The following is a 17,768-nucleotide window of genomic DNA, read 5'->3' on the forward strand; positions in this document are numbered from 1 at the left end:
CTCTGGCTTCTGCCCTCTTCCTTTCCGGTCCTGATGAAGGGTCTCGACCCGAAATGTCGACCGTTTATTTCCCTTCATAGATGCCGAGTTTCTCCAGCATTTTGTGAGTGTTAGGGATTATTCTGGAGTTATGAAATTATGGATAGCAGATATTAATTAAAATGAGAACCAGGAAATAAAACCTGTTCACAATTTAACTTTAACTGATATCTTAAGGGCATCAAAACCAATTATTGGGCATGGTATATTCTGATTCTGTACCATTGAAACTACGCAGTGGAAGACAATAGACGAATGTTCATGTTAATTGATGCTCATTGAAAACTTTAGGATGAGACCAGGGAAGGTGTTAAGTGGCCATCTCTCACATTAACACATTTTTAAAGACATATCCCTGCCACTTAATGTGCAATTCAGGGCAGGTCTGTTTTGTCATTTAATATTCTGGCCTGTTGTAAATTCATGGCGCCGTCCCCTAACACTTTTACAAAAGAGGTATATTTTGGGTGTCTGGAGTTTGTGCTCAAAAGCTTTCAGACCAACCACCAGTATATCTAAAGGGGTTCTGCTAGTTGGGATTTGCTCCCATAATAAATATGTAATTCTGCAAAGTTATTATCTACATTCAATATGTTCAAGTAAAGTAGGTAATTATAGCCAGTGAAACTGTAGTTAATCATTTATTATTGTCTGTGTTCAAACCATTGTCTGTATAAACCATGTGTTGGAAGAGGAGAACTAGTTTCTCTCCAGAAGATCCAGTGTGGAATAAAGACCTTTCATATCTCACAGCTACAGTTTCCATGTGGCTCAGTTAGTCACAACATTGTCAGACTAGTGTTGGTGATCTCCTCAATGTTGTTTTAAGAAGTTCTAAAAAAAGTAATCACACAGTTTGTGGCAGTTCTAAAACAGGGCTTGAGGAACAAACAATCTAGTGGAGGAACTCAGTGGGTCAAGCAGCATCTGTGGGAGGAAAGGAATTGTCAATGTTTTGGGTCGAAACCCTGAATCAGGTTTCCTGCATCTAGGCTCCCTTGATGAACTGTTTTCCTGAGTTAGTAGCACCTTTCCTCACAGTTATGACTCCAGGAAGTAGCCCTTAAAGAATTACACTAGTCACAAAATAGTTCTTTCAACTACTGGAGTGTGGACAAGGACATACTGCATGCAACACTGATGGAAACAGGTGGCAAACCTGCTGGGGGTACAAAGGAACCAGCCAGAGGCAATTTCTTTGTTCTAAGAGCCCAAACAGCATGAGTAGCACAGTTCCAGTGACCCAACTTCAATCCTGATCTCTAGCACTGTCTGTGTGGAGTTTGCATGTTCTCCCTGAGGCAGCATGGGTCTCCCCCAAGTGCTCTGATTTCCTTCCACATTTCAAAGACATGCAGGTTGGTAGGTGAATTGGTTATTGTAAATTGCCCCTAGTGTGTAGGCAAGTGGTAAAATCTGGCTGGAGTTAATGGAAATTTGGGAAGAATAATAAATGAGATTAGTGTAGGATTAATGTAAATGGGTGCATGATGGTTGGCTTGGACTCAGTGACTGAAGAGCCTTTTCTGTACTGTATGATTCTATGAAGTTGCCAGGAGGGAGAGAGTAAGGACATGAGTGTCCACAATGAATGGCTGCCAAATGTCACTTCCAGTGTAAATATAGATGACACATTTTTCAAAATTCAATGGTTCACTTTGCCACTAGAGCGTTCCTTGACTCCTGCAACACAGCAATAAGGAGCAAGTTGTCACATGTGGCACATTTAGTCAGAAGTGCTGTGTAGATGCTTGATCTCATCTTCCTTCATTATTGCAAAAGTCAGTCTCCAGCAAATTCAATTCAGTCCATATGGTATCAAGAAATGTTGAGAGCACTGGAAACAGCAAAGGCTTTGGGACCAGACAACATCCCAGTTGCAGTACTGAAGATTTTAATTTTTAATTTTATTTGCAGCGTGGTAACAGGCCCTTCCAGCCCAACCTCGCAGCTCATTTTAAACCCATATTAACCTACCCATACGTCTTTTAGAATGTGGGAGGAAAAACAAAACAAAGATCTGTGACAGAATTAGCTGCTTCTCCAGCCAAGCTGTTCCAGTACAGTTCTAATACTGGATACCAAACTTTCAAACAGATATTCTGTTTCCAAGTACCATCACAGCAAGAGATTACAAGTGGACAGAGGAAATGATTTAAGGATGTTTCAAAGTCTTCTTGAAAGGACTCAAAGTGGAGAATGAGCATTTTGAGATGGTAGTGAGAAACCTAGAGTCCATGTGTCCAGAGCACACAAAATCCTAAAGAAAGGAATTCTCCGCCTTGCAAGCTACCCACCACCTAACCTACCTATGGCAGACTTTCTGGGCCCAACATTGCTCTTATTAATTACTTCAGAACTCACAGAACTGGAGTAGTAAGTCATCCCCAACCTTGAGAGTCCGCTCACGAAGAAAATGAAGATAACACTGGCAGCTACCCAACATTGTGGAAAGTTGCACAGTGCACAGATAGGGCAAATTTAGTGTAGCTAGTTAATAAACTCTCAATGATCAGCAAAGGTATCAACAGTAGTCCTGTGAAGCAGCACCCATTCACCAATACAGCTCACTGAAACTTAATTTGGCCTTTGCCAGTTACACCAAGCTCCAGAGATTTAGTCCAAGCGTGCCCCAAAGAGGTGGGTTTCAGTGCTGTCCTTGAGATCAAGACAGCATTTGACCAACTGTGGTATTAAGGTCCCCTGGTAGGTCGAAGTCTATAGGCATTAAGGGAGAAAACATTGCAATGTTTGGGAGTTAAACTTCTCAAAAGCTTTACTAATGAGTACACAATGTTCAATTTCACTTTCAAAGCAAATGAAGTAGTCTGTGCTTACATACAGCAAACTCTAGACAACACTGAGGCATTTGCTGTTAAATACCAAGTAACATTTATGCCCCCAAAGTGCTGGCAAATAGCCATCTCCAACAAGAAAGAGTTGAAATATCTACTCTTGACATTTAATGGCATTACCATTGTTCTGTCAACATCTTGGACCTCATCTGGACCAACCATAAAGTACTATGTTACAAGAGAAGGCTAATGGCTGGGCATCCTATAATGGGGAACTTATCTCCTGACACATAAAGCCTTTCCACTACCTACAAAGCACAAGTTAGAAGTGTGATGGAAAACTCTTTCTCTTTGCCTGGATGAATACAGCTCTAACAATTCTCCAGAAAATAAATGCATTCAGAACAAAGACCCCATATGATCGCACGCACCACCGCCCCCCCCCCCCCCACCATTCAAAATATTCATTCCTTCCAACACCATATAGTAGCTGTAATGTGTACCATCCTCAAAATGCACTATGATTATTTGCTTAGGCTGTTCTGACAGAAAGTCCCAAATTCATGAACTCTAGCACTAAGAAGGATAAGGGAAGCAAGAACACCACTAGCTGTGCCAAAAAAACAGAACACTGGAAAAACTCAGTGGGTCCAAGCAGCATCAATGGAGGCAAAAGGTGTATGTCAACATTTTGGGTTGAGACCTGGCATCATTAACCCCCCAAAAAAATGCAGACTCTGGAAATCTGAAACAAAACAGAAATTGCTGGAAAAAAAACAGGTCAGGCAGCATCTGTGGAAAGGGGAACAGTTAAACATCAGGTCTGGGACCCTTCAACAGAACTGAAGAAAGAAAGAAATCAGACCCAACCATGATCAGAGATGTGTTCAAACTATCCAGAGTTCCTTGAGGCAGTGTTTCCATTGCATCCTGAGATCCATGCGTCATGCCATGCATTGACACATACATGCTCCATCTGCAACAATACTCTGCTTCTAACCTGTTCTACTTTATTGTCTGCCACATTTGTTGTTGCAACAGCAGTTTCCATTAGCCCATCGTGTCCTCGGATCACGGTGGCCTTGTTAGAATCAGCATCCAGAACAACTAATATTTTGCACAGCAGACTTACATCTATATCCTTCCCCCTTCAAAACCTACACTCCTGGCAGCATCCCAGGCCCCCTTCTTGGGAGTCACCAGAAAAATAACACTCTTATGGAAGGGAATGAGTTACAGAGGAAGGAGAGGTGTAGGGTTGGCACAGGACTGGAAGAGAGTTAAGACTGAATAGATGCCAAAAAACAGGAGTGTACAAATGAAACTTAGTGAAGGTAGCCAGCAATTTGGGGCATGTGATGGTGGGATCAGGCAGAGGAGAGGGGGATGGGGGAAGATCAAAGGTCAGACATCTGGGATAAGAAGGTGGACATCAGATAGGAAGGTGGAGATCAGGGCAGCACGTTAGTGTAGTGGTTAGTGTAATGCTTTACAGCGCCAGCAACCTGGATTCAATTCCAGCCACTATCTGTAAGATGTTTGCACGTTCTCCCCGTGTCTGCATGGGTTTCCTCTGGGTGCTCCGGTTTCCTCCCACATTCCAAAGATGTCGGGTTAGGAAGTTGTGGGCATGCTATGTTGGCGCCAGAAACGTGATGACACGTGTGGGCTGCTCCCAGAACACTCTACACAAAAGATGCATTTCACTGTGTTTCGATGTACGTGTGACTAATAAAGATATCTTATCTTATTTGGAATGTCAGGAAGCATAAGTCTGGAGTTTGGGACTCAGGGAGTGGTGCCCAGAGTTTGGGGCAAGGAGGGAGGGATGAGGAGAATTAGATTTTAGGGGTAATGTTCAGAATTTTGATACAGGGAAGGAAATTAACCATTTGGAGTTCAGCAAGAGGGTGTTGGGAGTTTGGGTCAGGGAGAGATAGGTCAGGAAATTGGAATGCAGGGAGTGAGGTTAAAAATTTGGAATAAGGGGAAGTGGTGGGAGATTGGGGACAGTGGGAGGCGTAGCTGTATGGTCATGAGCTACCAAAGAAGCTGGTTCTGGAGACTAGGATGAGAGCGATAGGTTTGGGTAGTGGTGTGGGAAGGAAAGGTGTAATTTGGGAATCAAGGAGGCGTTAGGTCAGTAGTGTGGAATTTTGGAATAAGTATTTGGAGATGTGTGTGTGTGAGAACATGAGGAGATGGCAATTGGGCTGGGCATCGGGAAGAATAGCATGAAAGAGAAATCGATGAAGATGGAATAAGAAGAGAAGGACACTAGAAATTAGGACTTGGATAATTCATGAGGGGTTCAGGGCTGACTGTAGTGTTGGCAAGTCTAGGAGGTGTGTGGCCTTGACGCCAGGCATTCCCTGGAACAACCTATGGTGAGGGTGACAAGCAGCAAGGAAGGAGCAATCGATAAAATGAAACCTGGAGCTTTAATTCAAATGGAAAGTTTGTTCCTGTAATTGCCAAGTGAGGAGGAAGCTCAATGATTCCCATAGTGCATTCTAATTAAACAAAACAATTTCCAACTATTTCTATTCACCATGGCTTTGATGTAATCAATGCAATGACTGAGCTTGCAAAACTATCCAGAAGAGGCTGATCTAAGGTAATAAACACAGAAAAGATCAGGAAGCCCCTGTGGAAATAGAAGAATTAAAGTTAGAGGCTGATCTTTCTAAGAAGCTTTATTACTGCTGATGAAGGGTCATTAACATGAAATGTTAACTCCATTTCACTCTCCTAAGCTGCTGCCTGACCCGCTGAGTGTTTCCAGCATTTTCCCCTTGTTTCAGATTTTCAGTATCTGAAATTTTTTTTGTTTATTACCTATTGAACTCATGTAATTTTGCTTAATAACCCATTAAAATGAATTCTTTCAAATGGAATCCAGAGATGTAGAAAGAGAAAGAGCTGAACCAGAAACCCCACCTAATAATTAACAGCTAATTCTGGGTCTGAAGAAAATTGAAGATTGTTCATTTTGGTATTGGTATATTATTGGTACAGAGGTAAAGGAAAAACCTGTCTTGCATACCATTCGTACAGATCAATTCATTACACAGTGCAAATACATTGAGTTGGTACAGAGTGCATTGAGGTAGTACAGGTTAAAAATAACTAACAGAATACAGAGTAAAGTGTCACAGTTACAGGGAAGTGCAGTGCAGGTAGACAATAAGGTGCAAGGTTATAACAAGGTAGATTGAGGGCAAGAGTCCATCTCATCATATAAGGGAACCATTCAATAGTCTTATCACAGTGGGATAGAAGCTGTCCTTGAGTCTGGTGGTATGTGCCCTCATGTATCTTCTGCCTGATGGAAGAGAAGAGAGAATGACCCAGGTGGGGTCTTTGATTATGCTGGCTGCTTTACCAAGGCAGCGAGAGGTAAAGACAAGAGTCCATGGAGGGGAGGCTGGTTTCTGTGACATGCTGGGCTGTGTCCACAACTCTCTGCAGTTTCTTGCAGTCCTGGGCAGAGCAATTGCCATACCAAGCCATGATACATCCAGATAGGATGCTTTCTATGGTGTATCGATAAAAATTGGTGAGTGTCAAAGGGAACATGCCAAATTTCTTTAGCCTCCTGAGGAAGTGGAGGTGCTGGTGATCTTTCTTGGCCGTGGCATCTACATTGTTGGACCAGGACAGGCTATTGGTGATGTTCACTCCTAGGAACTTGAAGCTTAATTCTGTTACCGCTGGACAAGTATGATGACTTCCAGGTTGGAGAGGAGACTGTTATGATAGCCAGGAAATGTATTTTAATATCACAGCCATAAATCATGAAGAGGCACATTGATATGATTTTATTTTCACCTTGTGTTTCTAATGATTATAATAAATCTAACTCCTCAATACTTTCATGAAAGAATCCAGCTCAATTATTTTTCCCTCAGATGAACTCAGGCTGCTGACATGCTGGAGAAAACTAATTACCACTAATCTCAGAGTTTGTGTTGCAAAGGGACATCTAGCCTCTTCAAAAACTAATTTATCCAGCTCAGACAACATTAACTTATACATCTTCCTCTTACACTGTACAGGTTGAAGTAATTTGGCACCAATCAGGGATACGTTAACTGCTTGGTTCTGTTATGGAACACATAATCCAAAAGCATGGAGTAATGATCCAGAAACAAATTCAAATTCCACCACAGTGCCTGTGGAACTTAAATTCAGTCACTTAAAGGCATCTGGATTAAAATGCTTGTGTCCGTTTTGTTGACAATACGGTTAACAGATTGACATAATAACCAACATGGCTCACATGTCATTCAATATCCATTTCAATATGTTTGAAGCTTAAATGTCCTTTGAAGTAGCTAAGAAATCCATTTAGTTCAAGGGCAATTAGGAATTGGAAATAAATGCAGAGCTTGTCATTGAGAGACATAACTGAATTAAAATTAAGGGCAGGATTATCAAAGGATTCACATGAATTGTCAAATTAATTTTGTATTTCTTTCCAGGAGTAAATGGAAAACCAGCTTACAGGCAGCAATGAAAGAGTAATCATGCAGAAATACTACAAAGCTATCCATAGCGAAAATAATAATAAACACGTAATTGCATCATTCATTTAGAAAAATACTGAATGTTTTCTGATGCTCTCCTTACAATTGGTGTCCATTAAATTATTCCATCAAATCTATTTTCTGAGAGAGAGCATTTGTAGAATTGCCTAAGAAGTCCTGTAGAGAATGCAAATAGAATTTATCTGAACTTGTAGGTGTTTATTGGAAGGAGCCTGGGACTCATCTGAAATCCAGCCTCCATTTTAATAAGAGGCAAGCTGTGGCCTGCCTGACACGGGGGATGAAACCTACTGCACAGTTGGAATGACTTAGGATTTGAATAATGGAGAACAGAATGACCAAGGTAAGCTCGCAGTGCCTGGTAGCAAAGCTACACAATGGAAAAGGCACTCTCCCACTACAGTTTTATCAAAAGCCTCCTGCGATCCCTTCAAAGACTATTGTTTAGGTTGCAGTTGAACTTCTTTCAAAACACACACAATTACACATTATTCTAGCCTGGAAGTATATCTTTATTCCTTCATCATGAGTCTAAATCCTAGAACTTTCTACCCAATGGCCCATGGGAATATCTTCAGCAGACAAATGCAGCAGTAAGGAGGCAGCTCACCACCACCTCTCAAAGACTATTAGGGATGGGCAATAGGTAAGGGCTTTTCCAGCAATGCCCTCATTCCAGGAAATGAATAAAAAAAAAGGACTTGGGAAACCAATTGGAGATTCTACAATGGAGACGCCAACTAGATTCACACATTTCACGGAAGGGTTCTGGGCTAAAAGTGTTGCAGGACTCTGGTTATTTCAACTGATCCAGAATTGATTTCAAGCATTAATCAAGGAAGCTTAATGACAGTAAAGAGCAATGTGGCAGAGGCCATGCCACTGGTACTAATTGAGCCTTGTCTCCAGAAATTGGGATATATTATACCCCTATTTAATGCCCAATAAATGCAAAACCCAAAAGCTAACTTTGATGTTGATGTATCAACATTTGCAGAATGAGGGCCATGTGAAGTGCCAGGGCACCAGATCATGCTCACCAAATTACCTGAGTTAGGCACTGCTTTTTATACTATTGAAAGAAACAAGTTTAAGTTGACACTGAGTCAGGAATCAAAGGCATTATAGTTACCTTATCAAGTAATGCCCGCAGAGATTTTTAGTTATATAGTTGGTTCTGCCTTGTTAAACGGGGGTTGCTAACTATCCCATATTGTGCAGAGCTTTGCACATCTGAAAGGAAAGTTTTCTGTTCCAGTTGACCTTGATATGGGACATCATTTTTCCTTAAAACCAACAAAGGCCAGGGGTGCAGAGCCAGGAATCATGTTTTTCCAACACATTCCATTTTCTGTTTTTAATATCATTGTGGCTCTATTTTCCTTATTATACTCACACAAGTCTAGCCTGTTAAACAGGTTCCACAACAGTGCCATTAACAACCACACCGCACAGATCAAGCAGCTTAATATGCTGGTTACTACCCCAATTAAGCCATTTGAACTCACCTTATCAGAGACATCCTCTTTGTCACTCACCTTTTCTCCTACTGAAAACTACTTTCTCTCTTTTTCCCCCAGTTCTGACAGAGTTGCAGACCCAAGAAGTTTTCTCCTTCATCAGATGCTGCCTAGGATGAATGGGAATGATGCATACATGCAAACTTGTGACTAGCAGTTTGGTTATTTAAAAAGAATGGAGACACAAGATAAAGGTGAAGCCAATCTAGATGAAGGGTCTTGACCTGAAAATGTCAACTGTCTATTTCCCTCCATATATGCTACCTGACCTGCTAAGTCCCTCCAGCACTTTTGTGTGTTACTTAAAAAAGAGTGTTTACTTATTGTGTTGCATGTTGCATTGTCAAACATTTGAACTAAAGGCTGCAAGTGGAAAATCTGGCAGTTCAAGCAACTGCTCCCACCTCCTCAGAGAGCAAGGATATGTGGTCACCAAAGATGAAAGGTCTTCTTCAGCCCTTTGCCTCTTCTACCTATCACCTTTCAGCTTATTACATCTTCTCTGCCACCCTTCTAACTTTCCCCTCTCACCTACCTGTGTCTCCCTCTCCCTTCTTTTCTGGCTTCTACCTTCTTCCTTTCCAGTCCTGACAAAGGGTCTCAGCCTGAAATATTGACTATTTATTTCCCACCACAGGTGCTGCCTGACCTGCTGAGTTCCTCCAGCACTTTTCGTATATGATGCCTTCAACTTTTGTCTCCATTCTTTTTAAATAACCAAATTGCTATTCACAAATTTGCCCGTTTACATCATCCCATTCATTGTGGACAGCTGCCTATAATGGGCAAATAGGCTGACAATTTGCAGTAATGAAACTACCAATTACAAAGGTGCACCAATCACAATCAACCTTATGTTATTTTATTCAGTGAAATGGGTATTTCTGGCAGTTTGAGCAGCTGACATCACCTCCTTAGAGAGCAGGAGAGTGTGCTATTGAGGGCTAGGTGGCAACCAGAGGCACAGGTTCACCAAGTAATCATTTAAGAAAATGAGGTTAGGAGCTCCAGGCACCTAGGTGCCATGTAATGTTAGGAACACAGCCATATCTCTCCAACAGCTGGTAAAATTAAACTCCAAGGCATGCCCCTGTTGAAATTCAATTACACTTGTGTCTAGAAATTGGATTGCACCTACTTCTAGTGCACTAACACATGCTGTCCAAATAACTTCCTCATAGAGGATTGCAAGATAGGCCAAAATCCATTTTTAAACAGTGTTATGATATTTACATCCAGAAGCAAGTGCTAAAACAGGACTTGCCAGATTCACCATGGGATCTTGTATGATGATCAACATCTGAAAATTCCTTAGTTTGCAGAATTCAAAGAAGGGCATTAATCCTTAAAGGTACACTCTCCCTGGCAATCAGTCAGCAGCAGTGCACATTTTGGTTGCTGTGGAGGAAGCAAAGGCTGCAGGGGAGTGGGAAAGAGCTCCCAATGATCATGCAAAGAAGCATCAATGAGATTCATGTTAGGAGGAAGATTCTGTATGCCAGGGAGGCCCAACATAAGGAGAGACAAATAGGAGGTGGCTACAGCTGCCTTCCCCAGTAGACAACTCACAATGGAGTGATGTGGAAAGAAATATTGTGTTGTTACAAGTTATGTCATTAAGATGATCTGCACACTACTGTTTACAGCTGCAGCATGGAGATTCTCTTGGGGAGGTATATTTTATGCAGAGGTCTGAATTTTTTAACACAGATATTAATCATCAGAAAATACAGAGATGTTATATCAAGCCAATAAAGTAACCTGAGTAGACATTATAATCAGTGCAGGCGCATTGGCACACTGGGTTGTGTGGGTATTTTCTGCCTCAGTTTGGCTGCCCTGGCTGATTATTTGTGTAATTTGTTAGTGTTTCAGAATGGAGTGTGGAAAGGGACACTTAGTTTTCACTGGGGAATTTAATTCTGCATTCTCCTTATGAGTCTTTCTGTTAAGGAGTCAATTATATCTTGTGTGCCAATGCCTGCCTCCTCCGCTCAGCCAGGAGACAAGACTGTGGGTGCTGAGCAGGGGCATTCCTCAGTAACCATTGTCTTCCTCCAGACTCTGCTTCCTGGTCTTCAATCTCCATGTCTCCTTGCTGCTCTTTCTCCAGCAGCAGCCGCTTTCCTTGATTACATGCAGCGGACAACATTGAATTCTCCACAGTTGCTTAGATTGTACTGTAAAGCAGCCTTGAACCTGCAGCCAATTAAATCTCATCAGACACAGATTGGGTGACCGCTTCGTCGAGCACCTTTGCTCCATTCGCTGCAACAGCCAGGACCTCCCAGTGGCCACCCACTTCTATTCCACATCCCACTCCCATAATGACGTGTCTATCCATGGCCTCCTCTACTGCCACGTTGAGGCCAGGTGCAGGTTGAAGGAACAACACCTGATATTCTGCCTTGGGAGTCTCCAACCTCATGGCCTTAACATCAATTTCTCTAACTTCTGGTAACCCCACCCCTTTCTCTTCCCTTCTTCTGATGGCTCCCTTCCCCTGCCCATCTCCTCTCCTCCCCTCCCCCATCCTTTATTCTATGGTTCACTGCCCTTTCCTACTAAGTTCCTTCTTCTTCAGCCCTCGGCCTCTTCTACCTATCACTTCTCAGCTTATTACATCTTCTTCCCCCTCCACCACCCACTACCTTCCCCCTCTCACCTGGACTCGCCTTTCACCTGAACTCACCTATCCTCTGCCTGCATGTACTCCTCCCCCTCCCCCCACCTTCTTATTCTGGCTTCTGCCCTTTTCCTTTCCAGTCCTGATGAAGGGTCTCGACCCGAAACATCGACTGTTTATTTCTCTCCATGGAAGCTGCCTGACCTGCTGAGCTCCTCCAGCATTTTTTATGTATTGCTCCAGATTTTCCAGCATCTGCAGAATTCCTTGTGTCTCTAAATCTCATCTTCAAGCTTTTCCAATTATGATGTTGGTACTTGTCTGGTTCATGTTATATTTGCATTCAGGTGTGGTGTGTGCAGCCAGGGAAGTTGAATTGTAGGGTAAAGAGCTGTATGACCTCAATATGTAACAACTACAGGGGTGGACACTGAGGCCTCATAAGGAGGTTTGTTCATTTATATTGTCCCAGAGACTATTTGGATATGTCTCTGCATGTGAAGCAGAGACAAAAAACAATGTGTTAAAATGCTTATTTCCCTGAGTTTAATGTTACTTTAATTCATTTACAATAAAAGTCAATTTCATGTTTGTAGCAAATTTGGATTACACTTAATATTTTAAAGAGGAATCGAAGCACACTGGCAGTCAGAATTATGTTATTTTGATGATGATCTTATGGTTATTTGAATGTTATTCCAAAACTTGACTACATGCACAGTGGCTTCAGGAAGTGCTCTACCAGCACAATACAGAAAAGAGGAGGACCATAGAACCATAGAACACTACAGCACAGAAAACAGGCCATTTGGCCCTTCTAGTCTGTGCCGAAACTTTATTCCCCTGGTCCCATTGACCTGCACTAGGTCCATAACCCTCCAGACCTCTCCCCTCCATATATCTATCCAATTTATTCTTAAAACTTAAGAGTGAGCCCACATTTACCACGTCAGGTAGCAGCTCGTTGCACACTCCCACCACTCTCTGAGTGAAGAAGTTACCCCTAATGTTCCCCCTAAACCTTTCCCCTTTCTCCCTAAAACCATGTCCTCTTGTACTTGTCTCTCCTAATCTAGGTGGAAAGAGCCTACTCGCATTTACTCTGTCTATACCCCTCATAATTTTGTAAACCTCTATCAAATCTCCCCTCATTCTTCTACATTCCAAGGAGTAAAGTCCTAACCTGTTCAATCTTTCCCTGTAACTCAACTCCTGAAGACCCGGCAACATTCTAGTAAATCTTCTCTGCACTCTTTCAATCTTACTGATATCCTTCCTATAGTTAGGTGACCAGAACTGTGCACAATACTCCAAATTTGGCCTCAAAAATGTCTCATACAACCTTACCAAAACATCCCAACTCCTATACTCAATACTTTGATTTATGAATGCCAGGATGCCAAAAGCCTTCTTTACAACCCTGTCTACCTGTGGCACCACTTTCAGAGAATTATGTATCTGAACTCCCACTTCCCTTTGTTCCTCCACACTCCTCAGTGCCCTACCATTTACTGTGTATGTCCTACCTTGATTTGTCCTTCCAAAATGCAACACCTCACACTTGTCTGCATTAAGTTCCATCTGCCATTTTCTGGCCCATTTTTCCAGTTGGTCCAGATCCCTCTGCAAGCTTTGAAAGCCTTTCTTGCTGTCCACAATGTCTCCATTCTTAGTGTCATCAGCAAACTTGCTGATCCAATTTACCACATTATCATCTAGATCATTGATATAGACAAGAAACAACAATGGTCCCAGCACAGATCCCTGAAGCACACCACTAGTCACAGGCCTCCAGTCTGAGAAACAATCATCCATTACCACTCTCTGTCTTCTCCCACACAGCCAATTTTGAATCCAGTTTACTACCTCTCCATGGATACCTAGTGTCTGAACCTTCTGAACTAACCTCCCATGTGGGACCTTGTCAAAAGCCTTACTAAAGTCCATGTAGACATCTGGGTTAGCTTGGCATAATTATCCAGTGGCCATGAAACTGAAGCAGGAGGTGAAGTATGTCCAGGGATTGCAAAAGCTCACTGAGTTTCATGAGTTTCATGCTATTATGTGTGAATAAATACTCAACCACGGATGTGTCTGGGACTGCAGACATAAGGATGGGTGAAAGGTTGCTTCATTAAAAAAAAACCTGACCAGGGAGAAAACATGAGATTTTTCATGTGGCACAAAAATCATTGAACTTCAGCTTAAAGTGACTAGCAAGTCAATGTTGCAGTGGTGTAGTGAGTAAGTTACTGAACTAGCAGCCAGAGTTCTAGATCATTGATATAGAGGCATGATTGAATTGGTAAATGGAGAATTTAAATTTGTGTAATAAAATTTAATCAATTCTGGAATTAAATCTAGTCTCAGTAACCAGGAAACAAACAGGTTGTTGTAAAAACTCATCTAGTTCGCTGATATCCTTAGGGAAACTGTTATACTTGCATGTTCTGGCCTATATGTGACAACAGACCCATCCATGTGGTTAACTCCTAAAAGCCTCCTCAGTTCAGAAATGATTATGGATTGGCAATAAATGCTGTCATTGTTAGTGATATCCACATCCCGTGAACAGATAAGTAAAAGGGAGAGAATGTAAGTACAACACGTAACCCAAGGAAATCACAAGGGGTGTCAGAAGAAAATTGCAAACAAAGTCTAAGGAAACCCCTGGGACATGAGGGTGTTGGAAGTGTGGGAGGAACCATGCATTCCACAGAAGGCAATCGCCCCTACTTTGGGTATGAAATGTAACAAATCATTTTGCAAAGAACTGCCTTGGAAAAGAATTATCTGCACATAAACTAACAGCCAGAACAATTGATGAGGAACGAGGAATAACAGTTTTGGTTCTCCAAGGGATTGATGCTTATGTAGGGGAGCAATCTGCTGCAGAAACACAGCGGGTCGAGCTGTGGGGGTGGGGGGGGGGGTGCGGTGGAAGGAATTGTCAATGTTTTAGGTCGAAACCGTGCATCAAATGCTGTTCAACCCACTGAGTTCCTCCAACAGATTGTTTGTCACTCCAGATACCAGCATCTGCAGTCTCTTGTGTCTTGATGATTATGTGGGGTTGGATGATGAGGACCATGTTACAGTTGAATTAGAGTCAGGTAGCTGTCTGATATTTCAAGTATGGATGCTGGATATAATTTACTTCTGGTTCACTTATATAAGAAAGCAATCAAAAAGTTTAAATTTGCAACAGTGGAATCCTTTAAATCTGTGATTATCGCTTATGGTAGAGCTTGTCTTCCTTTTAGAGGACAAGTATGATTGTTGCTTTGGGATATCAACTATCAATGTAAATTGTAGCATAACTATAAGATCTCTGTGGGACAAAAAGACATGTTTGAGCATGAATACTATCAAGTATAATATTGAAGATGCAATTAATAGAACACCATCTGCAGGAGTCATATGTATTAAATAACCATAAGCCAGTAACCAAGAAGTGTTTAATGCAGAAGTACCCCCAGGTTATTCATAGAGTACAGAATCAAGCTTGATATAGCAGTAAATTCAATGCAACCTGTTCCCTTTAGGTTCCGATGGCTTTGAAGAATGAAAGAAACATTAAAAAGTCTGTTCAGGTAAGTTATTCAAGTTCCTCTACCAACACTAACTGTTTGGATCAGTTCAGTTGCAGTGATATTTAGGAAGGATAACCACTTAGACCACTTTGCACTAAAATGGACTTTTTTTGTTCTAGTTGTGTTTTCATGTAAAAATTGTGCATAATTTATGTTTAATTTATGTTTTTTCCTGTGAATGCTGCTTATATGATGCTCTGTGCCTGTGATGCTGCTGCAAGTAAGTTTTTCATTGCACCTGTGCATTAATGTACTTGTGCATATGACAATAAACTCAACTTTGACTTTGCATATATTTCTTAGCCCCTGGAGATTTGAATAAAACTGTTAGAGTCATGGAGTCATGGAGTAATGCAACATGGAAACAGGCCCTTTGGCCCAACTCATCCATGCCAATCTATGCTAGTCACATCTGCCCGCATTTGGCCCATATCCCTCTAAACCTTTGCTATCTATGTACCTGCCCAAGTGTATTTTAAAAGTTATTGTATGTTAAATGATTATCTAATAAAATTGACAGAAGACGTAGCTATAATCCTGCCTGTTCCTAAAGTTTTCACAATTCCAAACTGAAGTTCAAAATGGGTTTTGGCATTCAAGTTTAAAACTTTAAAACTTTACTTTTAAAACTTTATATATACAGCACAGTGACAGGCTCTTCCAGCCCAACGAGCCCGCACTGCCCAATTACACCCATGTTAAACTACTAACCCGTATATCTTTGGAATGTGGGAGGAAACCAGAACACCCGGAGGAAACCAGAACACCCAGAGGAAACCCATGCAGTCATGGGGAGAACGTACAAACTCCTTACAGACAAGGGTGGGAATTGCACCCTGATAGCTGGCGCTGTAATAGCATCACGCTAACCGCTACGCTACCATGCCTCCCCAGTTAGTTTCATATTTATCTAGTTTCCACAACACCTTTTGGGGGTTACTGCTGGAAATGTGTGCCATTTGGAATTGCATCACTAGAAGTTTTCCAAAGGAAAATGATTTGTTGAAGGACAACAGGGAATATAAATTATTTCCAATGACTATGTGACTCTAGGTTTTGGAGAAAGCTAAAAGAAGCAATTCAAGAGCATGGTAAACATTTAGGTGCATTTCTTCAATAGTGCAACGAGTCTGGATATTGGCTAATAAAGATAAAATGGAACTTCAGGGACAAGATATTCAGCTGCAGTTAAGCATTGTGGAGATGCCGACACTGACATACAGTATATGGCAGAGTCCTAGTCTTTGTTGGGAGTTGCTCAATATTTGAGTTTTTCCGTTATCTATGAGTCTTGGTAAAAGTGGTCAGAAATTTTAACAAGGAAAGATGCAAAATAATTCTGGAGAGAATCCCAAGAAGCAACTCATTAACTTACAGCGGTGGTTACTAAGTACATCAGCTCTAAAGTACAATATCCTAAAGGAAAAGGGAAATTTTCAATGCGATATATCTCATACTGCACTAGGAGCAGCAATAATGCAGAATGGTCAACAAGCTGCCAATCCATCAAGGATATCAACAAATGCAGAGAGGACATGTGCATAAATCAGGAAGGAGCTCCTAGCAACAGTGTTTCCTGTTATATCTTTGAACCATATTTCTATTGACAGATCATTGAATGTTGAACACAGTCATTCTTATGCCACTAAAGAATGAACCCAAGAGACTGCAGAGAATTTTGCCGAAATTACAAGTTTTCTTTGTAAGTGATGTACAAGAAAAGGGAAAATTAGGTATTGATGGATACACTGAGCAGAGCTTACCTCACTGCGACATTACATGAGCTTGGAGAAATCCCTCATTTTGAAGCACTTCAAGTTGGAGATACAGTACCTATTGGGAACAGTTTAATCACATGGCTGCAAATGATCCAGAAGCAATTGTGAGATGATATTTAGCAAGGTTTGTCTAGGGTGCCACAATATCCCCATCCTTACTTTGATTTCTGAGATGAATTAACTGCACAATATTCAAAAAAAACAATAACTTGTACTATCACTTAGGTGGTCTGGCCACATCAGTACAAAGAGAAAGAGAGTTAACACTCCACACTGAAGATTCTTCATCAGATATGATGAAGGTTCCTTAACCTTAAACATAAACTGTTTCAGATGCTGCCTGACTTGCTGAGTGTTTCCAGCAATTTCTGTTTTTAGTTCATTTCCAGCAGCCATAGAATTTTGATTTTTACCTTGCAGTAGCAGTGTGTTGCGTAGGCTTAAGAAGGTTGTATTCATGGAATCCAAGACTGTATTAGATGGAGTTTGTGCAGATGGCAATGAGGAGGCATACAGCAGTGAGATAGATTGGCTGGTTGAGTGGTGTCGCAACAACAACCTTGCACTCAACTTCAGCAAGACCAAGGAATTGATTATGGACTTCAGGAAGGAGAAGTCGGGAGAACACACACTAATCCTCATTGAGGGGTCAGCAGTGGAAATGGTGAGCAGCTTCAAGTTCCTGGGCATCAACATCTCAGAGGATCTATCTTAGGCCCAACACATTGATGCAATCACGACGAAGGCACACCAGTAGCTCTACTTCATTAGGAGTTTGAGGAGATTTGGTATGTCACCAAAGACTCTTACAGATTTCTACAGATGTATGATGGAGAGCATTCTGACTGGTTGCATCACTGCCTGGTA

The sequence above is a fragment of the Pristis pectinata genome, chromosome 10 (assembly GCF_009764475.1).
Source record: "Pristis pectinata isolate sPriPec2 chromosome 10, sPriPec2.1.pri, whole genome shotgun sequence".
NCBI lineage: Eukaryota > Metazoa > Chordata > Chondrichthyes > Rhinopristiformes > Pristidae > Pristis > Pristis pectinata.